At 46.1% G+C, this 25,065-nt stretch overlaps 1 protein-coding gene across 2 annotated transcripts in view; it reads left to right on the top strand.

The window, feature by feature from the left end:
• The window catches only part of LOC147660701 (vitamin D-binding protein-like), a 132,472-nt gene that overhangs the window by 17,493 nt on the left and 89,914 nt on the right, over positions 1–25,065 (top strand). The gene's annotated exons all lie outside the window — the stretch shown is intronic.

Here is a 25,065-nt window from a genome sequence, read left to right as displayed (position 1 = left end):
ACTTTGGAACTTCACATAAATGGGTACAATTGAGGAAGTTCCTGTTAGGGTCAACGGCGTTTCGATCTTTTAAGTATTTAAGATCATCATCAGGACAATGAGTGAGCAACCTGTAATATCTACTAGGGACACATCCCTAGGGGATGGGGAGTGGAGGAGGCGATTTGTGCTCCGCACAGGGTGGTTCTTCTTTTTAAGCGCGTTTCCTCTATTGCGTGTGGGACCTGTTCCCAGCTGGGAATTGTCCGTGCTGACAGTCTAGTTACGTCTGCTCACTAGTGGGTCAAGAAAGGAACTACCTTGTATTAGTTAAGGTGGCGTGGTTGAACATTGACAAGAATGTCGGCCTTTATTGTGGCTTCGTAGTATCGGCCTTCACTAGAGTGAGTTGGCTCTGTAGAAATAAACATCCACCACGAGGATTAGACATTCTAACTCCCCCTTCTTCTTACAGGTTCTTCTTAAGACGCGCTTCCCTAATTTCTTAATTGTGACAGCCTTGATTGTACTGTTCAACCACGCCGCCAACACAGCATACTGGGTACCCTGGGTGGGCGCCAGGGCACCCAGCATCAAGAGACTGGGCCCAGGGGTGCGGCCCCCGCACAGCCCCCTTTTCTCGGTAGTAAGGAGGGATTCTCTTTCTTGTCATCTCTTGGTGAGAGGAGAGTACATGGTACTGCCATTAAATTACTGTTTTTTTTTTTTTTTTTTAAATCTGTTTATTAGCATAGTTTTGTGAGCAGTGATAGCATACAATTACATACATATAATCACAGTGTAGATTCCGTTGGTACACGTACGTAGCCGCTCCAAGCATATATAGAAACATAGTGATATCGATTTTTCCTTTTTTGTCGATGAACTAGAACAAACTAACAAACCCCATTCTCCTCTGATCCCGCCCTCCACCCCTTCGGAATCCCACCCGTCACTCTCTAATTAGGCACATAAATGTAATATCTACACATGGGTCACACTTGACGTATTAATACAAAGTGCGAGGCTTATACACAGGTAATGTGGGTAGCGTGAGCGATGGGCCGGGGGTACCCGTACCCCATCTCAGTGCACCTTAGGCAGTGGTGGTCGCGCATGGGAATGGTGGGTCGGGGCACAGTAATACCCTATGCGGTTAATCACTATCCTCCTCTTCACCTTCGTCAGTGCCAGCCTCAAAAACCCCCAAGGTGTCAAACCACTCCAGCGAGATCGGTGTTTTCCGGAGGCCCCTGCTCTCCTCCCTTTGTAGTGCCTCGCCCTCTGCCTTCCCCCATCGCACCACTTCCGCCCGCCACATGTCTGGGTTGGGTGGTCTAGACGATTTCCATCGCATCGTGATGGCACGCTTCGCCAGCAACAAGGCCAGGTCAGAGAAGCGCGCCGCCACGGTTCTAGTGCGGGTCGAAGGCCCCAGCCCCAGTAGTGTACGTTCCAGTGTAGGTGTTCGGGGCAGTGCACCAGCTGTCGCGAGTGAGTCATGAACAGTGTTCCAGAAATACCCTAACTTGGGGCAGTGCCACAACATATGTAGTAGTGACGCGTCATCCTCATCGCATCGGGGGCAGTTGTTCCTGGTCGCAGGGAACATCACATGCAGTCGGTGCGGTGTCAAGTAGGCTCTGTGCAGTAACATCAATTGTATGAACTTGTACTTGGGATTCCTGGCCACCTTCCTGGGGAACTGGAGTATGCGCTCCCACTCCTTGTCTCTTAGCGGCCTACTCCTTGTCTCTTAGCGGCCTTCCAAGATCTACTTCCCAAGTCGCCCGTAGTGGTGACAGTGGGAGTGCCCTTCCCTTTTTAATGCTAGATGTGAGCCATCTGGTCAGGTGACCACCCGTTCCCATAAGGTAGAGCATTGTAACAAGAGGGTTCGCGGTAGGCTCCCGCCCATCAGGCGACCATTTGCGCGAGATATAGTGTCGGAGTCCAGCATACAGGAGAAAGGAGCCGCCGGGGACGCCCTGCGAAGTTCTCAAGTCATTGAAAGATAGTAGGTGTCCCTCCGCAAACAGGTCCCCCACATGCGTCACACCCATGTCATGCCAGGGCTCCAGCAGGGTCGTCGTGAGCGTGCCCGAACCAAGCGGTATGCCCAGTAGTGGAATTGTGGGGGCATATGGCGTCCCAGGGGACGTGTATCTCAGCGCTTTCCGCCAGTATGTGATCGCCAGCTTGAGAAGTGGCGGGGCGTTTCTAGGCAGATCCGATCCGGGAAGAAGCAAGATGTGTACTCTCCCCTTAGCGTGGTCGTCCTCCGAAACATTAATCTCATGCAGATTACGGCCCGCCACCCAGTAAGCTAGCCATTGCAGCTGGCATGCATAATTATAGGCCCTGAGGTCCGGTAAGCCCATGCCTCCAGAGTCGGAGGGGAGTTGCAACTTGGCCAGACCTATGCGCCTGCGGCCGTGTTCCCACACAAGCTCGGTTAGTAGTGAGTCGAGGGTCTTAAATGTCGCCGCTGGGATCTGGAATGGCAGGTTGGTGAAGTAGTAGATAAGCCGGGGGAGCATCACCATCTTGGAGATCGCCACCCTCCCGGGTATCGAGAGCGGCAATGTAAGCCAAAACTGAATCTGCGCCTTCAGCGCCCTAATGGCCTTGCCCAGATTGCCGTCTATCATCATGCTCGCCTCTCTGTATATCTGGATCCCCAGGTACCGGAAGGTGGTGTCAGCCATCTGGAATTCGTGAGGGGCAAAAGGCAGGGGGGTTGAACCATCTGTTACTGCAAAGGTGAACCCATAGGATTTAGTCTCGCTAATGGTGAGGCCGGAGATCTCTCTGAAATCCTCGAAGACCCGAGAAACCGGACTCAGATCACCTCTCAGGTCGCGGAGATATAATATAATATCATCCGCATAGGCAGATACAATGTGGTCCGTACCGCATCGCCGTATGCCATAGAGGGGGGCCATCAACCGGAGTCTACAGAGTAGTGGTTCAAGGGCGAGGACAAAGAGGAGAGGGGAGAGCGGGCAGCCTTGTCTGGTGCCTCTGGCAATAGCCATAGGACCTGAGATTTGATTGGAGGTGCGCACTCTGGCCGTGGGGGTGGTGTATAGCAATCTGACCCAAGCGAGGAATTCGGGCGGTACCCCGAATTTCAACAGGGTGGCGAACATATAGTCCCATCTCAAGGAATCAAAAGCTTGTCTCAAGTCTAGAGAAATGCATCCTTTGGAGCCTGTGTCAATATTGTCTCCGAGCATGAGCTGAGCCAATCGCCTAAGGTTCATGGCCGTATTGCGGCCCGTCACAAAACCGCACTGATCTGGGTGGACCAGCTGTGGCACGTATTGCATGAGCCTCGACGCCAGCACCTTGCTCAGTATTTTAGAATCAGTATTGAGAAGGGACAGGGGCCTGTAGTCGGCTAGGTGCAGACCGTCTTTGGCCGGTTTCAAGAGGGACGTGATCAGGGCCTGCATTGATGATTGTGGCAGGGAGGTTGTGCGTAGGGCAGCCAAATAAACAGTATGTAACCGTGGGGCTAGTAGGTCTATATACGTGGCGTAGAACTCAGTCGGTAGGCCATCCGTTCCAGGTGCCTTGCCCTTTGGAAGAGCTCTGATTGCCTGTCTGATCTCTGCCACTGAAATAGCACGTTTCAAGTCCTTGTTCTGGTTGGCAGTAAGTTGTGGGAGAGCCAGACCCTCCATGAAGGCCACAAGTGCGGGTTCTGATAGGGGTTGCGGAGGACCGTACAACGTGGTGTAGTAGTCCTTAAACGCCGTGTTGATCCCTATTTGGGTGGTAGCTGAGCGGCCAGATTGGTCGAAAACCCTCAGAATGGGTTGGCTGATCGGGGAGTCCTTGAGGAGGCGGGCAAGTAGGGGTCCGGCGCGGTCAGCCTGTGTATGCTGCCTGTTTGTGTACTCCCTGTAGTCTATAAGCCGCAGTTCTTCCAGGAGCTCCGCGTGTCTAATATGTGCCTCCTGTAGTGGTGTGAAGGGAACATTTGTGCCCGCCGCCTCGTTTTCCAGGGATGCAAGTGAGCTCTCCACCTCTTTCAGTTCGCTGATCACTTCCCGCTTCCTTCCTACCCTAATAGCCATAGCAGCCCCCCTAAGACAGACCTTGAAAGTGTCCCATTCTATCTGCCGGGAGCTGGCCGTGTGTGCATTGGTGGAGAAGTAGGTATCTATAGTGTCGGACAGGGAGGACCGGAAGACCGAGTCCTCGAGGAGCTCAGGAGACAGTCGCCAAGTCGGGATGGGAGCCAGTTTCCTACCCCATTGCCACGTTATCTCCACAGGGCTGTGGTCCGATAGTGTTTTCCCCATGTGTTGGGCTTGGACAATCTGTGCTGTGAGGGAACGGGAGCAGAAAACATGATCAATTCTGGTGTGAAGCTGGTGGGGAGGTGAGAAAAAGGTGTATTCCCTATCCAGAGGGTGTACGCTGCGCCACACATCCGCCAAATCCCAGCCCGCAGCCCATCCTGCAAGCGCAGCAGCCTGTTTACTGCTCTCGGTAGCCTGCAAGGGGGGATGCGATCTATCTAGCATAACATCAAGTACAGCATTGAAATCACCCCCTATGATCCAGCGATGATCAGCCCAATCTGCAAGTACCCTGTTGACATTAAACAGAAATTCCGATTGATTTGTGTTAGGTGAGTACACACAGCCAATGACTACCGCCTCCCCATCCAATAGTCCCCGTAGAAATACATAGCGTCCCTCCTGGTCAATCCGTTGCTCTAGTAGCTGGAAGGGTATAGAGCCACGGAGCCAAACTGCCGCCCCCCTAGAGAATGCAGAATATGAGGTCGAGAAGAACTGCCCTCTCCATTTCTTGCGCAATTTCACCGCTTCAGCAGCGTTCAAATGTGTCTCTTGCAGGCAAGCAATCTGTGTCCCCCTTCTATTGAGTTGTGCTAGGATTCTATGTCGTTTATGCACAGATCCCATGCCACGCACATTCCAGGTGCACAATTGGTAGTTATTAAGAGGTCCCATCTTCAACTGTGTGGCTCAACAATGTAATACAACTGAGTGACCCTACATGTCCTGCTGTGCTAAGAGGTGAGAGTGTCCCGCAAACAAGTAACCCCTGAACAAAAAGGTCCCTGAGCCAACGTACCCAGGAGCCAAACCATGGTGCCCAACGTGGGCACAAGTCAGTCAAGTTCTTGTGCATACCGGGGGTGGTAGGCCTCCGTCGGTTGACACTGAACTGTCCGCGTGGGCATGATAGCCCCCAATACAATGTGCCCCTGCACATACAACCCACCATATGTGAAGGAGGGGATTAGCCATACGTTACCACCCGGAGAGGCTCAATTGCGTCGTCGTTCAGAACTCCTCCGCCATCTGGGCTGTGATCTTCGGGAAGAGTTGCAAGCAGTTGTCCGAGCCAGATACCTCTGTGTGGGTGTCGGTAGTGACGGAGAGTCTGTCTTCGGTTGCTTCCGCGTCGTGGGCAGCCAGTGCCTCCTCAGTTAGACGGCGGCATGGGGATGATGACGTTCGGTTCGCTGCCTGGCGTCCGGGTGGACGTGTCGTAGTCGGATCTCCGCGTGATGAATGATGTCCAGGGCTGTGAGTGTCGCTCCGTCTGTCTTGCGAGCCTCTGCGGCTGGCACTGCGGTGGTCTGCGAGCGGGTCCTGTGATGCCTGCGGGGTCAGTGTGACCTCCATCCACTCTGCCGCATCCTCGGACGAATCGAAGAAATGAGATCTGTTGCCATGTAGGATTTTGAGCCGGGCAGGGAATAAAAGTGCATATTTCATGTTTCTGGCCCGTAAATTGCGTTTCACCCCCATGAAGGTGGACCTGGCCCGTTGCACAGTGGGTGTAAAGTCGGGGTATACCGATATATTCTTGTCCTCAAAGCGTATTGGCGCTTCCTCCCTGGCCGCCCTTAGGACGGTGTCTCGGTCTCTGAAGTGGAGGAGACGAGCGATCAGGGGGCGAGGGGGCTCCCCGGGCTGCGGGGGCCGTGATGGCATCCTGTGGGCTCTTTCCACACTGTAGAGGGCGGTGAGGTCTCTCTGGCCCACCAGTTTCCACAGCCAATCTTCCACGAACTGCGTTGGATCCCTTCCCTCGCTTCTTTCCGGAATGCCTAGGATGCGGACGTTGTTGCGGCGGGCACGTCCTTCCGCGTCGTCCACTCTACCCCACAGAAGTTTCAGTTGCTTCTCCACGTTTTCTAATTTCGTGGAGTGTTCCGTCTGTTGCGGTATGAGATCGTCCAGTGCTATTTTCTGTTCCGCCACTCGATCCGCCAATTTGTTGTGGTCAGCCTTGAGTAGGGACAGGCCAGTCGCCATACTGTCTATGCGCGATTCTAGCGCTTCGCGCGTCGCGCGTATTTCATTTAGGATGAGATCTAGTTTGGCGTCCTGCGATCCCTTACCGGTCGGCGGGACGATGTCCATGCTGGAGGAGGCCAGTGGGTCTTCAGAGCCCGTGGATTGTACGTCCGTTCGGGCGACCTGGTCTTGTGGCTTGCCCCTGTTCCTGCCCATGGTTCGTGTTAACAGGGTGGCGTCGCAGCGGTCGCAGCAGCTCGCCGCTGTCCCTCCGAGTGGTCTGCAGTGGGTGTGGACGGGTCAATATTCACTGAGTAGGAGCTGTGGTAGTGGAGACCCCAGGGCCGGTAGGGGTGGCGTGGATTGTCTTGGCGAGGTATCAATGTGAGGGTGGGTCGGTGCACCACTAGTGTCCTCAGCTGTAGGTATATCCCCAGGTCCGCAGTGGTGGCGAGGGGGGAGAGGCGATGGGTCCAGTCCTCTACAAAGCCAGTGCGTCAAGGCTGGTGAGAGCATGGAAAGGGTCCGGGCCGCAGCGTTGTGAAAAGGCGCCAAAGCACGTGGCGCACTACCCCACTCCAATGCGGTCTCAGCGCTTGCAGTGTGTGTCGCTGCACGCTGTGAGTCCGACCTTGGTCCCCACGCAGGCAGCCTCGTGGTCCGCAAAGGTGAGACTGCTAGGGTCTGAGTCCTCCACCAGGTTCCGAGGCGGTGGCAAGCTGGCGCCTAGACAACGACAGGGTCTGGCTGCGCTGTGTTATGGCGTCGGTATCCTGTGCAGGGGGAAGCTGGACCCGCAGCGCCTACAGCAAACTACACACCTCGTCTGCTCCACCGTTCCTCACCTCCACCGGCGAGACGCCAGAGTTCCAGCAACCTCGTGGGCCAGCGTGGGGACAGCACTGTGATGGCCTCTCGTCCCGTAGGGGCCGCGTTGCGGTGCGGCTTGGCCGTGGCGACGTGTCCTAGCGGGGCAGGCAGTGGGGCCACAGCGAGGGCAGGGGCTCCGTACCTCATTCCCTGGGTTCGGCTGGCAGAGTGTCGGGCGTCGGAAGACCAGTCCCGTCTGGACCGCGAAGGAGGTGGGTGGTAGGCCGGCCAGCCCGATCACTTTAGGCCGGGGCTCCGTCTCAGCTCACAGGCCGCAGCAGGCTCCGTTGTTATAACTCGTCTAAGGAGCGTTTCCTGTGGGGCCACGAAGCACCGCTCCACGCCGCTGGCCCCCGGGGGCAATCTGAGTTGGGATCAGGTGGGTTGCAGGCAGGGGAGTATAGAATAAACAGCTAATATTTAGGGCATCGGACGGAGCTAGCAAGCTACACGTCCACCATAGACGGCTTCCGCCATTAAATTACTGTTAGTATGCAAATATGTAAATTCAGCTGGATGCTCCGTCCGTTTGGCCCCACCCTTTCCATCTTAGTAGTATGCAAAGGTCTTCCTGCCTTTTGGCATTATGATGGGCAGCTTACCAAAGACCCCTCAGCGTGTTTCCCTCCGATTTTGGTGGCGCCTTCGTGATGCCAAATAATATAAGGACATCTCCACTAAACAAAGAAGCGCTTGCTTCAGATAGTTAAGCAGTAGGACCCTTGTTTGGTGGAGATTTACCTTTTTTAGTCTTGTTCTCATCTCTATAGGATGATTCCTGTTATCACAGATTTCTGGATATAGATGGACAAGGAACAATCACTTTCCCAACACGCACACAAGGTCACTGGAGAAATTTCCTTGTGGTCCATTGCGCATATGTTGTGTAGAATACACACTGGACATTCACCCAACAAGGTAACAGTTATTAATTTACCAGCTACTGACACACAGACACTCAGACATCCACTCACACACCCATTCAACCACTCACATACCCAATCACAGACACTCTCACATCCACTCACAGACTCACTCAGACACTCATGCACCCACTGACAGGCCCACTCAGAGACTTAAACAACCACTCACAGAACCACTCTGAAACTAATGTACCCATTCACAGATCCACTCAAACACACACATATCCACTTATAGACCCACTCAGAGACTCACACACCCACTCACTGATACACACAGCCACTCATAAACCCACTCACAATCCCACACAGGCACTCACAGACCCATACAGCAACCCACACCCCCCTCACTGACCTATACACCCACTCACACACCCACTCTCCAAGGTTGCAGGTTAAGGTAATAAATTATTTTAAAAACCTTTGAAATTCACTAAAAGATCCAAAGGTTACAGGGATGTTACAGTTAGGAAATACCATTAAAAACATACAAATTCACTTAAAAAGCAAAGATTACAGGGACGCTATAGTTAGGACACAGAATTAAAAAAAAATTAGAAATTCACTGAAAAAAACAAAGGGTACAGGGATATTATAATTAGGCTCAGATTAAACTCAAATTCAGCAGTAATAGTTACCTATGATAACTATAACATATGGTTCTGCAATGTACTGCTTTATTGCTTATGACCTCACATATTACTTCACTCATGACATGCTCAATGACATCACTAATGGCATCACTGACACTATCATCCACAGAACCACTCACATACCCCCTCATACTGCCAAACAACCCCACATACACCCATACACACACTTACACAATCAGTCACCTATCCATTCACAGACACATAGAACCACTCACTCACACAGTCACTCATACATCCACTCATCCATGAAGCCACTTACACAGTCAGCCACTCATCTATACAGCTACTAACAGAGCTACTCACTTACCCATATAGCCACTCACACACCCCTTCACTCACCCACACAACTACTTATATACCCATTCACAAACGCATACAACCACTCACACACCCACTTACTCACCCATACAACCACTCACAAAGACACACACTCTCCAATACAGCCACTCACATACCCACTCACTTACCTATACACCATTCAAACTGTCACTTACTCACCATACAGTCACTTACCCATACATCTACTCAGTCACACATACAGCCACTCCCATACCAGCTCATCCATTCATACAGCCACATGCACAGCCACTCGCTCTTCCATGCAGGCAATCACACACTCACCCATATAGACACTCATGTGCCCATTCACTAACCCATACAGCGACTCACACAACTGCTCACTCCCCTATACAGCCTTTCATACAACCAGTCACTCACCCATACAACCACTCAAACAGCCACTCACTTATCCATACTGCTACTCACACAGCCACTCATTCACCCACACAATGCATATATATGCATTCACACATCCATACAAGCACTTACACACCAACTCACTCATCTATGCAGTCACTCACACAGACAATGACTGTGCAATACAGCCACTCACATAACCACTCACTTACCCATACATCCACTCAAAGAGCCACTCACTCACTGATACACCCACTTACACACCCAGTCACAAACCCATAGAGCCCCTCACAGAGCCAATCAGTCACAAATACAGCCACTCACACCCACTCACCCACTTATAGAGCCACTCACCCACCCATCAAGCCACTCACACAGGCGCACAGCCACCCATACAGCCACTTACACAGTCACTCATCCAAGCAGCAACTCACACGCACAGCTCCCTGTGTTCTTCGTAATTAAAAGAAATCTAAATTGTATTTTATAAATTATATTTAAGTTGACTTTACTGGATGATGTCATGAGGGATGTCATGAGTGATGCCATTTGAGATACCATGAGTGATGTCACCGACCGTATCATGAGTAATGTAATATATGAGGTCATAAACAGTGCATTGCGGGGTGTATGTTATACTTCTATTTCCTAACTATAACGTCCCTGTAACCTTTGCTTTTTTAGTGAATTTCTACAGTTGTGTAATAGTATTTCCTAACTATAATGTCCCTGCAATCATTGAAGTTGTGTGTGAATATATATATATATATATATATATATATATATATATATATATATATATATATATATATATATATATATATATATATATATATATATATATATGTTTGTGTGTGTGTGTATATATATATATATATATATTCACTTAAAAAAACATAGGTTTCAGCCACGTTATAGTTAGGAATTAGCATTTAAAAAACCTTATAAATTCACTGAAAATAAAAATAGGTTTCACACATGTTATAGTTAGGAATTGGCATTTAAAAAACCTTGCAAATTCATTGAAATAACCATGGGTTTCACACATGTTATAGTTAGCGGGACATTTCACTCATACAAAACCTTTGAAATTCCCCCGTTATAGTTAGTTCAGCTAACTATAACTCGCGCGCCCGCAATGCACTGCTGATGATGTCACATGTTACATCAATCATGACATGGTCAGTGACATTACTCATGACATCACTGATGACATCTCAAATGACATCACTGATGACATCACTGATGACATCATCCAGTGAATGAGTGTCTGTCTGAAAAATAAATATTTTTTATATTTCTATATCTAAAGGTCGATGGAAGAATAAATGGGTAAATAGGTGTCTAAATGGATGTTGTTTTTGTAAAATTGATTGTATAACTGACTCATTAAGTATATCTTAGTGACTACATGTATTAGCGAGTAATTTTTAAATATTTAAATATATGTATCAGTATCTCACTTTGTGTATAGGTGGCTGCAAGGATTGGTGAGTAGCTACATGAGTGTGTATGTGGGTTATTAGTTGGTTTTTTGAGTATCAGTATGAGTGTCTGTATGGTTCGGTGGGGAATATTACTTAGCGTATAGATGCATGAATGAGTGACTCACTGTTTGTATGTGTTTTGAAGACAGCATGTGTGTAGGACTGTATGGGTGGATGAGTGTGTGTATGGGTGTGTTAGTGAGTGTATGACTGTCTCAATAGTATCTTTATTAGTAACTACATATGTTTTAAACTAGTAAATGTGTGTATTGATGTATATAACTGAGTATATGTGAGAGTGAGAGATTGGAAGAGTTCCTGTATAAATAAGTATGAGTTCCTATAAGTGATTGTTTAAGAGAGTAAGTATGTGTACATTTCTGTAGAAGTAAGTGTAGTGCTGTGTGTATAGCTGTATATGCAAATAAATGGATGTTTGATAGTTTATTTGCATGTGTGAGTATGCATGTGAGTAACTCTATGGATGAGTGTAGGTGTGTAACAGGATGTATAGGTGTATGAGTACATATGATGAGTGAGTACATGTATGAGTGACTATATATAACTGTTGGTGAATGAGTGACTGTGTATGTATATTTTGGAATTAATGAATATGTTGTTCTAACTGGTATTGGTATCGCCATTTTTTTGAAAATTTTAGTTTCTATTTTTGAATGTGTGTATCAAGGGTTATATTATGCTGAGAAGAGGTCTGCCACTCTTTCACAAGGATGATGTCCTCAGTGATGTCATCAGTGATGTCATTTGAGATGCCATCAGTGATGTCATGAGTGATGTCACTGACCATGTCATGAATGATGTAATATGTGACGTCATCAGCAGTGCATTGCGGGCGCGCGAGTTATAGTTAGCTGAACTAACTATAACAGGGGAATTTCAAAGGTTTTGTATGAGTGAAATGTCCAGCTAACTATAACATGTGTGAAACCTATGGTTTTTTCAATGAATTTGCAAGGTTTTTTAAATGCTAATTCCTAACTATAACGTGGCTGAAATCTATGGTTTTTTCAGTGAATTTCAAAGGTTTTGTAAATTATCATTTTAAAATGTATTAATTGTTATATTTTTTATACTAATTTACTACATTGTTTTAAAGTATTTATTTTTAGATATTTTATTTTTTTAAATTACATTACATATTTTAAATATATATTGAAAAAAAATATTTTAAAAATATTGAACTTGTAATATATATATATATTTGTTAATTTATATATATTTTATATAGCAGGCAATGATATGCTATGAAAGGAAATTCAAGTTACTGGTAAGTACAGTTAAATTTACTTTTCAGGAATAGTAGAGAGCTGAAAGATGCAGCACTGAGGTCTCTCCTGATAACAGGTGAGTAAATCGGAATTCGTAGTTCGGCTGATTTTAGAGAAATTTTTTTAAGTTCCAAAACTCCACATGTAGAAACATTTCTAAGTGAAACCAGTCAATGTTAGTCTATGGAACGAAATTCAAGTTACTGTAACTACGATTAGAATTACTTTTCAGGATCAGTAGTGGGCTGAAAGATGCAGCACTGAGGTCTCTCCTGATAACAGGTGAGTAAATCGGAATTTGTAGTTCGGCTGATTTTAGAGGAATTTTTTTAAGTTCCAAAACTCCACACAGAAAAATTTCCAAGTGAAACCAGTCAATGTTAGCCTATGGAAGGAAATCAAGTTACTGTAAGTATGGTTAGAATTACTTTTCAGGATCAGTAGTGGGCTGAAAGATGCAGCACTGAGGGCTCTCCTGATAACAGCTGAGTAAATCGTAATTTGTTGTTCGGCTGATTTTAGGTGAATGTTTTAAAGTTCCAAATCTCCACACTTAGAAGAATTTCCAAGTGAAACCAGTCAATGTTAGCCTATGGAAGAAATTCAAGTTACTGTAAGTATGGTTAGAATTACTTTTCAGGATCAGTAGTGGGCTGAAAGATGCAGCACTGAGGTCTCTCCTGATACCAGCTGAGTAAATCGTAGTTTGTTGTTCGGCTGATTTTAGGTGAATATTTTAAAGTTCCAAATCTCCACACTTAGAAGAATTTCCAAGTGAAACCAGTCAATGTTAGCCTATGGAAGGAAATTCAAGTTACTGATGAGTATGGTTAGAATTACTTTTCAGGATCAGTACTGTGCTCAAAAATGCTGCACTGAGGTCTCTCCTGATAACAGGTGTTTAAATTGGAATTCATAGTACATCCAGTAAGCGCCACAGAGCTGCGTAGCAGAAAGATGTAAAAAGGGGATTGGCCTGCACCACCTCTCTGCAACGCAGCCCAGTGGCGCTTCCTGGAAGCACCTGGTGGGCTACTTTGCCCCCATGGTCCCTCAGGTTTGAAGTGGAATTTTTCCCCCTACTTAAAGGGCAGCACATGGCGTGTTTGCCCCTCCCCTCCCTTCACCACTTTGTAAACGCTCCCTGTCACCGTTCTAAGTTGAGAGATGAAGTCCTCTTCAATCCTAAGGGTCCCTAGGGTCAAACTAGCCCACTAGGTACCTCCATTAAGAGCCACAGAGCTGCGTTGCAGTGAGGTGTAAAAAGGGAAGTGGCCTCTGAACAGCTGTCTGCAACGCAGCACCCTGACGCATACTGGAGATACCTGTTGGCCTATTTGGCCCTTAGGGACCCTCAGTATTGAAAGAGAATTAATTCCCCAACTTAAAACGCGCAACAGGGCGCGTTTGCACAGTGGTGAAGGAAGGAGGCGTGGCCTATGGTGATATGTCTGCAAGCAAACCCTGTGGCGTGTTCTAAGTTAGAGAATGAATTCCTCCTCAATCCTGTGGGTCCCACCAGGTCCCTCCAATATGCACCAGGAGGCTGCATTGCAGAGATGTGTTCAGAGGCCACGCCCTTTTTACAACACTCTGCAATGCACCTCCGTGGCGCTTACTAGAGGTACCTGGTGGGCTAGTTGGCCCCCAGGGACCCTCAGTTTTGACAAGGAATTAAATCCCCAACTTAAACCGCACCATAGGGCGTGTTTGCACACATGTGAACTCAGGCCCCGCCCCCTCCATTCACCACTGTGCCAACGCACCCAGGAGCGCGTTTTAAGTTAGGGAATTACGTCCCTTTGAAACCTGGGGGTCCCTGGGGTCCAACTAGCCCACCAGGTACCTCCAGTAAGCGCCACAAGGCTGCATTGCAGAGATGTGTAAAAAGGGGCGTGGCCTCAGAACACCTCTCTGCAATGCAACCTCCTGGTGCATACTGGAGGTTCCTGGTGGGCTAGTTGTCTCCCAGGTACCCCCGGTATTCAAGGGGAATTCTTTCCCACTCTGCAAATGCGCCAGGGGGCGCATTTGCAGAGTGGTGAAAGGAGGAGGCGTGACCTCCGGCGCAATGCCGGTCTTTTTTTTATTTTATTTTTTTAAGAAGGGGGGCTTGGGCCCTGGGGACCCTATCCCCCAGGGCCTGCCCCCAATTTTTAATTAAAAAAAAAGAAAAAATTGGGAAGGGGGCCGCGTGGCCCCCCGCCCAAGACCATAGTCTGCCCCGGGGACCCCATCCCCCAGGGCATGGGCCTTTTTAAAAATATTTTTTTATTAGGAGGGGGCTGCCTTGCCCCCTCCTGTGGTCACTTTTGGCCCCGGGGACCCCATACTCCGGGGCCGGCCAATTTAAAAAAAAAAACATTTTTGGGAGCGGGGCCACGTGGCTCCCCTCCCAGGCCACTTGTAGCCCCAGGGACCCCATCCCCCGGGGCTGGCCCACTCTGTTGGGGACCTGGGGGAATCCCCAATCCCCTCACGGTCCCTGCCGGCTCCCCGCGTACTGCGGGAGTTGGCATTGCTTTTCTACCCGAGGAGCAGCTAACATGCTGCTCCCCATGTAGAAAAGCAATCGTCTTTGGTTTTTTGAAGAGAGAACAGGTTTCCTGCTTTCTCTTCCAAAAACCAAAGCAGTTTGCTCACGCTCCCGCCCTACCATAGCAAACTACAGTGTCCCGGGGGTAGGCACCCCGGGACATTGCAGGAGCCGGCCCTGGGGGTGGTGATCCCCAGTGCCACCACAAGGCTCCAGGAGGGGGGCCGTGTGGCCCCCCCTCCCAACATTTAAAAGCCCAGGGGTTGGTGGTCCCTGGGGCGGGGGGTCCGTCACAGACCCCCCAATTAAAAAATGTAGTGCTCCAGGGAGGTGGTGGTCCCCGGGGCGTGTGGGGGCTCGAGCCCCCGACATAGGTTTTACAATGTAATTTTTTTTTAAAAGAATCCCCCGGGGTGGCGGTCCAGGGGGCTGCGGGGTGCCATGAGCCCCCTGCATACAAAATGTTAAAGCCCCGGGGGTGGCGGTCCCCGGGGCTGGGGGCCCCTCTGGGCCCCCCATTATTATAATAAAAAAGAAGCCCCGGGGGTGGAGGTCCCCGGGGCTGCGGGTGGCCATGAGTCCCCCTGCATACCTAACATTAAAGCCCCGGGAGGTGGTGGTGCCCGGGGCTGGGGGGCCCCTCTGGGCCCCCCATTTTAATTATCTACATTGCCCCCGGGATTTGGCCCCCTGGGGGCTAATTACAAATTAATCGGGCTTCGGGTTACGCGCATCCCGTGATTTAAAAAAAATAATAATTTTTTTTGGGCCTTGGGGGTCCTTGTGTGACCCCCTGAGCAGGCCTAGGGGGTCAGGGTGTTTCTATCCTGCCCCCTTTGCGTCTTTTACGCACTTGTTTTTCAGTTTTCTTGTGACTCGGTTCTACCCAGACACAAGATGGCTGCCAACACTTCCTGGTTTGGAGTGTTGACAGACAGTTGACAGCCAATTAGCATGCAGCTCGTGCTCCTAAGGGTACGCGCAGGATCCTCGGACGATACTCGTACCCTACTTCGTCCATAGATATATCTATGATTTTACTTTTGATTTTCTCAGGAACTACTGCACGGATTTACACCATTTAACAAAAAGCGTGATCTGTGAACCAAACTACCTTTTTGCCAAAGTTGGTGTAATTCCGTCCAGCAGTTCGGGCTGTAGCCGCGCTTAAAGGTCCCTATGGAAAATTGCATGGGGAAAACACGTTTTGGGACCCCCCTTTTTTCTCGGCCCCCGCTTGACGAATCACCCCAAAACTTTCAGGGTTGGAGCGGAGCGCCCCATCCATCTTCTTGGAGAATTTCACAAAGATTTGTCAACCGGCGCCAAAGTTATTCCAAATAGAATGTTGCGGATTTCCTATGGAAACTAGGTCCTAACTATAATTACCTACTGGCGACTTCCAGTAGGATATATATATGTTAGTGTTGCCAACGCGTTTCAGGGCTCATGGCCCCTTCTTCCTGGACTGATAAACCACAAATGGAGCCTGCATGCTTCATTAGCCAACTTTAATTACTAAAGCATCCCACCTCCTGAGGGGCGTGTTTGCATCCACTTCCTGCTGGTGCCTTATGGGGGATGAAGTTTTGCATGCAGGAACACAATCTCCTTATAGTAAGTCCATTTGTCTTTATCTTGATTTTCTTTCCAATACTTGCTCTAAGTGAGCCACGGATGAGAAGAGGAGGGCTTGTTCAGCATATAGAGAGCGGTGCCGCATTATATATATATTATTATGCCAAGATAATCCTGAGGGTTGCAAAAAGAAGAGGGAGAGTGAGTGGGGTTTGGTGGCCTGGATGCAGACAAATGGAAGTAAAAAGTAAGGAGGCAGTAAGGGGAAATTGACTCATCAGTGGTGCGCCTTGATTAACACAAGCCATAATAAAAGGCATGTGCCGCATGGAGCGACACATGACAAGTTAGACCTTTAAATATACCGAATGGGGCAGCTACGTTAAAGGAGAACCCCAGAAGAACATAGACTTACATCTAAAAGAGAAACTCTGCAAGCATAAACCAACTTTGATGATGGGTGCAATAGAGTGGATGTAACTACGACAGGAACAGTGGAAGGAGAGATGATAAACCATGTATGCAGCAGGAAGGTTTGCAAGCACTGGTATCTCAATTATATAGTCCATCATTAGGGGCAGCAACTTCTGGTTAAAAGTAGGGGTTATCGAACACAACACTGTTCTTCAGCAAAACACAAGTTTCCTCATTTTCCTCCAAATAAAACTACAAAATTACATAACTATATCCTGCCTGTAATGGAGCTCTGCAGCCATGGAGATAAGGAAAGAAAGGTGAGAAGAACCTATAAACTTTAAGTAGTAAACAACAAGAACAGGAAACTGAAATAGCTTCTGCAGAACCTGACATGCTGGACAATATGTGTAAAGTAAGGACCAAGGTTCTTTTATCCAAAAAGATTTATTCATAGGAGAAAAGGCACAGAGCATCCAGTTGAACAGAAGAGCAGGCTTAAACTGCCAAACAGAGAATCTGGAACATAGAACCCGACAGGCTCACGCAGGAGCAGGGTTCCAGTTCCAGCAAAGGAAATAAATAAATAAAAGGTGAAATGCAACACATCTCCTTCCTATAAAACAAGCCAAACCGTAAAGTGAAGAGGAGAATTAAGATAAAAACCTAGAAGGCATTACAACAGGTCTGGCATTGGTTTTAACTCTATGAGCCACAGACTGGGAGGGCAGAACACAGTTGCTGTTGTCATGAGAAGAACTCTGAGCAGAACATTTGTCATGAGTAGATGTCTGAGCAGAACCTGGAGGAACAGACTTACACTTGGCAACCCTCCTTATGTTCCAGGTTCTACCATCTTGGGTAATGACAGAATTCCTGAAAACTTTGACAATCTTAATGGGATTGCCGAACTTAGAAAGACCTTTGAGAGTGAACCCAGGTTTCTTGATCTTGACCCACTCGCCCACAACAAAATCAGGAACTTTCACATTCATTTTCCGGTCAAACAAAGTCTTCATAGTGTTCTGCTTGGTTTCAACCCGACTGGCCACTTGCGAGATGTCCAAGTGGTCAACCTTAACATCCAACTTCTTAACCCACCAGGGACAGATTTCGGAACTAGGAGTTCTCCCTCTCAGAAGCTGGAAGGGACTGACCTCAGTGACGGCATGTGGGGTGATGCGGTACATCCAAAGTCTTTCCCTTACCACATCCCTCCAAGATTCACCCGAAGAACAAGCAAGCTCCACAGCATTTTTGAGGACACGGTTAAACCTCTCAACCTGGCCATTTTCTCTAGGCTCATACAACGAGGTAGTGTGATGCTTGATACCACAAGAAACAAGAAAATCCTCCATGTCCCGAGAGATAAGTTGAACGCCATTATCAGTAACAAAAACTTCCCTAAGGAAAGAAATGATGACCAAGGTGGTGGCACAGGAGACAAACTTAACTTCCGGCCATTTGCTGTGATAGTCAATTAAAACTAAAGCAAAACGAGCATTCTCTGGCAGGCGGTGGAAAGGACCAGAAATGTCAAAAGCTAGCTTCTGCCAGGGATGGTCAGGCCAAGAAACAGGATGAAGGGGAGCAGAAGACACCTTAAGCATCTTATCACTACTAATGCAATCCACACAGTCACGGACAGTTCTGTCTACCATCTTGTCAAGGCCAGGCCACCAAAAGTTGGTCCTAATGAGACGTTTCATAGAGGACATTCCAATATGAGTCCTATGGGCCAAAGAAAGAATCTTGTTGTACAAAGAAGCAGGAGGAATCATTTTCCCAGCCTTAAACAAAATCCTTCCCACAGCCTCAATCTCAGACGAAACCTGACAAAAAGGGGCAAATTCAGGTAAAACAGATTTATCCTTGGGCCAACCTCTTTCCAAACAGTCAAAAATAAATGAGAAAATAGGATCCTTCTCAACTTCCGACATCCACTCAATCTCAGAGATGCCCCTGAAATCACTAGAAATATAGTCATTGACCACAGAAACAATATCAATTTCACGATTATCCGGGTTGGAACCAACATCAGGACAAGGCAACCTGGAGAGAAAATCCGCCGTGACATTACTCCTACCAGGAACATACAAAACCTCAAAATCATACTCCTGCAACTTTGAAGATAAACGTGCAATGCGAGCAGTTGAGTTCCAACCTCCCCCAGGAGACAAAATTCCAACCAAGGGCTTGTGGTCAGTTTTAAGAATGAATCTGTTGCCCCAAACATAATTGCGAAAATGCTCCACAGCCCATGTGCAGGCTAACAACTCCCTTTCGATGACCGCATACCTCCTCTCAGTGAGAGATAGTGTCCTCGACGCAAAGGCAACACACCATTCCTCTTTGCCAGAAACCTGACCTAACACAGCTCCAAGACCATAACAACTGGCATCCACGGTAATAATGCACTTCTTGTTAAGAGAGAAGGATCTCAAAGTGGGAGCATTGACGATATCTTCTTTGATAGAAGAAAAGGCAGACTCCTGCCTTTCAGACCACACAAAGTCTGAGGACTTCCTGGTAAGCTCCCTGAGGGGTTCCATTTTCGTGGCGAAATTGCGAATGAACTTACTGTAGTACTCGCATAAGGCAGCGAAGGAAAGCAATTTCTCCTTGTTATCAGGAGAAGGGGCTTTTACAATGGCATCAACAAGGGAACGCTTGGGAACTACACCGTCAGCAGACAAGGTGTGACCCAAGTATTCGACACTCTTACAAAATAATTTACACTTGTTAAATTTGAGGGTAAGACCAGCATCACATAACTTGTTGCACACATCCTTAAGATGGACACGATGATCATCCACATTCTTTGAAAAAATGAGGATATCATCCTGGAAACACTTTACGAAAGAGCTAACCTCCTTAAAAATATGGTGCATGGCCCTCTGAAACACCGAAGCGGCGGAGGCTAGGCCAAAAGGCATCCGCTTAAATTGAAAAAGGCCAAACGGAGTGATGAAAGCGGTAAAATGCTTGGCATCATCAGTCAACTCGATTTGGTGATAAGCGGAACGCAAATCAAGGGTAGAAAAAATGCAAGCACCATCCAACAAACAAACCATTTCGTTTATATTAGGGAGAGGGTGACAATCAGTGATCAAATTCGCATTGAGAGCCCTTAGGTCCACACACAACCTGATACTTTTATCGGGTTTCTGAGCCAAAACGATGGGCGAAACCCATTCAGAGGACTCCACTTCCTCAATAACACCTCCAAGGATCATGTCGTCCAATAAGATCTTGAGTTCAGCTCTTATACTAATGGGTACACCCCTCAATTTTTGTTTGACTGGGATGGCACCACATTTAACTTTGATCCTATGGGAAAAACCTCTAAGTTTGCCAAGTTTTTCAGAAAAAACCTGAGGAAATAACAAAGGGAGGTCCTTCTCAAGATCACACACATTCTGGGAAGATTCAGAAGCACTCATACTATCATCAGACAGAAGAGTATTGGTCCTACAGGAAGCAGTGTTGTCCAAAGGTGCAGTATCACAAGTGATGGCAACCACAGAGATAGGATCTTTGTTCCTGGGATTTAAGGTAATTCCAAGTCTGAATTGATCCCTCCAGCCCAGAACATTCACACCTTTGACAGCAATGTACATCTTGATCCAAGCACTGTTCCCTCTAAATTCAATGAGAACTTCTTTATAACCAACAACATTAATAAAGGATTCATCAAAGTTTTGTGCAACAATGTCAGGCTCACATAAGGTAGAAAGATCAACAAGGCTCCCAAAAATTTCATTGCAATATGACTTGGTAATAATGGTCCAGGGAGAGCCTGAATCAGCCATGAGTTTGAGCTCTTTTCCTAAAATATTGACGATACAATCCGGAGAACTCAAAGTTTCTGCAGATTTGATATCGACCACATTGCGGATAGAAACAACAATACCATGTTCTAGGTCTTGGGATGAAGACATACCTTGTGACACAGTAGAAATGTTGCCTTTAGATGAAGAGGAAGAATCTCTTCTAGTACCAGTGTCTTTACACATTTTTGAAAAATGACCTACACGTCCACACTTAGTGCACTCTTTTCCAATAGCAGGACAACGAGAATACGAGGCAATGTGGTTGGGATTACCACATCTAAAGCAGTAATAATTCTTTGAATTGGACTGAGTTTTGGTATTAGCATTGGGCTTGCTATTGGAAAATGAGCTAGAGGAGGAAACAGAAACAGCATTAACATTGCCCTCGTCAACACTAGAGGATGATTTGCTAACAGTACCAGAGGAGGCTTTACTTTCTAGTGTTTTCATCCAACGCTCAGATTGTTCAAGGGCTTTGGAGGTACTGATAGTCACTTCTAAACTGGGATCACCCAGGATCCAAAGCTGTTCCTGAACCTTTTTGCTTCTCACATGCACAATGATTTGGTCCCTGAGCATTTCATCAGTCATTAACCCAAAGTTGCAATGTAGGGACAAAGCTCGAAGTGCAGTGAGAAAGTCATCAAAACTCTCATTTTCTTCCTGAGCTCTAGTATAGAATTTATACCTGTTTAATGCCACACTAGTATTGGGTTTAAATCTATTTTCAATACGCAATAAAGCTTCATCATAAACATTGTGATCACCTCCTGAGCGCATAGGAGGAAGAGTTCTGAATACATTTTGACCCTCTGAACCCAAGCAGTGGAGGAAAATATTTTTCTTCCTCTCAGCAGACATACGCTCGCCATCGATAGCCTTAAGATAAGTAATAAACTCTTCTTTCCAATGTGACCAAGGAATAGATGGTTCACCTTTGCTTTGCAGAAACTTGCTTGGAGGATCAAATTGCATGGCAGTGTAGTGTTAATCCCAAATTGAAAAAAAAAAAATATCAGAATTTGTATGAAACAGAAAAATGCCAATAGTATAGTATAAATTGTAAAATAATGGTGTGAAAGTGCACAAAAATAAACCTGAAAATGTGAAAAATGTCTGAAAAATACTGGAAACAGCAAAGATTAGTGAAGAAAAAAAAAAATATCCAAAGGAAAATGAACTACAGTCAAAGTTATATAATATAAATTCCTCGCAGCGCAGTGGAAGCTTTGTGGAGGTGACAAGTCTCTCAGGAACTGTTAATACAAAAAATAAGCTTTTCAGCATAAAAGTACCAACCAGTGTAGCATTTCAATTTGGAAAAGCATCGCTCAAGTCTGAAGTAATTTGAAGGTTTAATCACGTTGTTGCGCAGGAAGAATTAAGTGCACAGCGTTAAGATCGGCTTGGTCAGAGTCATCTGCAGCGGACACTGATCTAGGACGCTTTGTGACGTAAGCAATCAGAGAAGCAACAAGCCAGATTGACTTCAGAAAGGAACAACTCCCTTTCGATGACCGCATACCTCCTCTCAGTGAGAGATCCCATCCTCGTCGCCAATTTGTAAAGTAAGGACCAAGGTTCTTTTATCCAAAAAGATTTATTCATAGGAGAAAAGGCACAGAGCATCCAGTTGAACAGAAGAGCAGGCTTAAACTGCCAAACAGAGAATCTGGAACATAGAACCCGACAGGCTCACGCAGGAGCAGGGTTCCAGTTCCAGCAAAGGAAATAAATAAATAAAAGGTGAAATGCAACAATATGGCAACCAGGAAGGAGGACCTAGCCCTGACAAATGTATACTTTGGACAAATTGAGCAAAGGATTGAGAGAAGACCTTCACTAGGAAATAAAAATGTGAAAAGAGTATCAATGCAGCTTTAGCAACATGTTAATCAAATAGAATCAAGAATGGTAAAATGAGGAGTACAGTAAGGGAAATTGGGGGTTTAATGCGTGTTGTAAATGTAACTATGATTTTTGGAGAAAATAAAAAAAGTTTATAAAAAAAAAAAAAAAAAAAAAGGGAAATTGGGGACAAAACAACTTGACAATAAAAATCACAAACCGTGTAAATACACTTTGACTGAGATGTGAGGTCTTGGAGAACAGGGCAAGGCGGGCAATATTAGATTCTGGGAAGCAAAAGTAGATTTGAAGTGAGCAGATATAGCGACTTATATACATGCGGCTTTCAGCCAGCTACTCCAACTGAAAGATGGCGAACTGCTAGTGACAGGGAAAGTATATAAAGTTTGACTTAGGAAAAGGGGCAACAAAAAAACACCAAGAGAAGTTGTGGTCAAATGATTACCCTTCCCAAAAAAGATGAGATATTGCAAGAGGCAAGGAAGCAATCTCCAATTCTAATCAAAGAAGACATGTTGAACCTCTTACGAGACTTCGCTAAAATCACACTCATAAAAAAAACGCATACAGAGGCTTTGAACAGAGGAAATATAAGGTTTAGATTTACATTTACATTTGGAGTTGCCATCCATGTAGATTCAGGGATACACCATGTTTAAGGAGGAGCTTAAAATCTTGGGGCAGAATTTGTAACAGGCAGAAGAAACAAACATGCACCCAATGAAAACAATAGCATAGAGACCCCGCTGCCTAAGGAACAAAGACATATACACAGACTGTCCAGAAGAGAAGGAGTGTAAACTGGAAGATGCTCGCCAATATCACTCATGGTGGACAGTGCTGGACGGGCCCACTTGGAGCAGCATAAGTCTATGGTCTCCTAATTCAGTCCAGACTGTGAGAAGATCCTGGTGAAAATTTGACAAAGATCCACAATAATATTTCAAGGTGACGGTAAAGAGGCAGTTACACTGGTAGCAGGAGCCACTCTTGTGTAACTGGTGGGAGTTTAGCCTGATTGTACACTGTGAGTATAAGAACATATTATAGGAAAGACTATTGTCCACTTCGTTTAATTTTGACAAGTGTTAGGGATATAGTGGGAAGAATGGGAAACCACATGAGAAGCAACAGACAGAGACTTCTCAAAGGACAAAAACACAAATGATCATACCACGCACGTGGTTACATTCAGTGCCCTGTCAATTAAGGTCATGGGTCTTAATTTCCTTTTCTAAACAATTGAAGTCACACGTTCCTTGACATGCAAAAGGCAGAAATTATGGCTATGTATAAAAGAGAGACACTATCAGATTTTTATTCAATATAGACACAAGGCAAATTTACTCCAAAGCGTGAAGCAAAACAGCCATGCTAATTTCAAAATTACTCCAGCTGGTAGTGCTGGAAATGACAGTAGACACAGGAAACAGGGATGCTAATGTCAAGAGTAGGATAGATGTGAAATACTCACCATGATAGTCATGGATGCACCCAACCAGGAACAAAACAATTTTCTAGGAAAGTTGTTTGGTTCCCAAAAGGGCCAATGCTTTTATTTGGGGATTTCAATATGTCAGTCAGTCAATTATCTTTATTCGATTATTAAAAAAATCATAAAAGAACGAGCATAGTTACATAGCAACATTTCATCAGAGCACAAATTGATACATAATTAAAACAAACAATCATTATTTTTAAAAACCCTAAAATCACAGTGTACAATAAATCATACAAAGATGTTAAAAATGGTAAGAAAAGGGGCTTATTAAAACACAAGGCATTTAGATAAATGAGATAAAAAGGGAAATCATTGTTCAGGAGTAGGGTGCCTAAATCTTGTACGTTGCTTGTTTAAACGTGCTCCTGCGACTAAAAAACTAGCAACATGAAAAGCTACTCTTACATTAGGAAGGAGTTGCAAAAACATCAGGGCTGGCTTTACCTGAATAAAGCCTTGGTTACGTAAGATTGGAAGCAAGTATCTTTTTCTAATCTCAGTATAATGTCCGCAAAACATGGTAAAGTGCATCGTGTCCTGTGTGGAAAAGTGATCACAGTCACATGGTTCAGCATCATCGGGTCTATTCCAGGTTTTAAAATTGCCCAGAATGAAATGAATCAAATCAAAACGGAATCTCGTTAAAAGGAAACGATGATAAGATTTTGTTACCAGGAAGAGATATGGTTCCATTCCTGGAACAGATGACAACAAACAGTGTTTCCTTACCATGTTTTTTTTTAGCTCTAAAGCTTCCCTCTCCAGTACATATAGGTTTATCAGGGTATTTTTTACTAATTTAAGATCTTCCTGTCTTATCAAATCTGGAGATGAAAAGAGCTCCGGTCGTCCAGCTAAAGTTAGCTGCGTTTGTACGTATCTTACACACGGAATGTTATGGGCTCTATCCAGGGCTAAACAATCTTTTAAAATAATGTGGTTTAAAGTAAGCTCCTGGTTAAGCCAAGTTTTCATCCAACCAATCACTGGGGCTAGTTTTAAAATGTCAGTTATATAGCCCAATCCTAGCTCTGTGTGTAATGCATAAGTGGAAGTCGATTGGGGGACTGAAAGCAGAGATCTCAGGAATTTATTTTCTACTTTCTGTATTTTGTCAGGACTAGTATACCCCCAAATAACAGAGCCATAC

Source organism: Lissotriton vulgaris, unplaced genomic scaffold (assembly GCF_964263255.1).
Source record: "Lissotriton vulgaris unplaced genomic scaffold, aLisVul1.2 SCAFFOLD_3596, whole genome shotgun sequence".
In the NCBI taxonomy this organism is placed as follows: domain Eukaryota; kingdom Metazoa; phylum Chordata; class Amphibia; order Caudata; family Salamandridae; genus Lissotriton; species Lissotriton vulgaris.
Note: the sequence above shows the minus strand (reverse complement) of the source record. Positions and strands in the feature narration are given on the sequence as shown.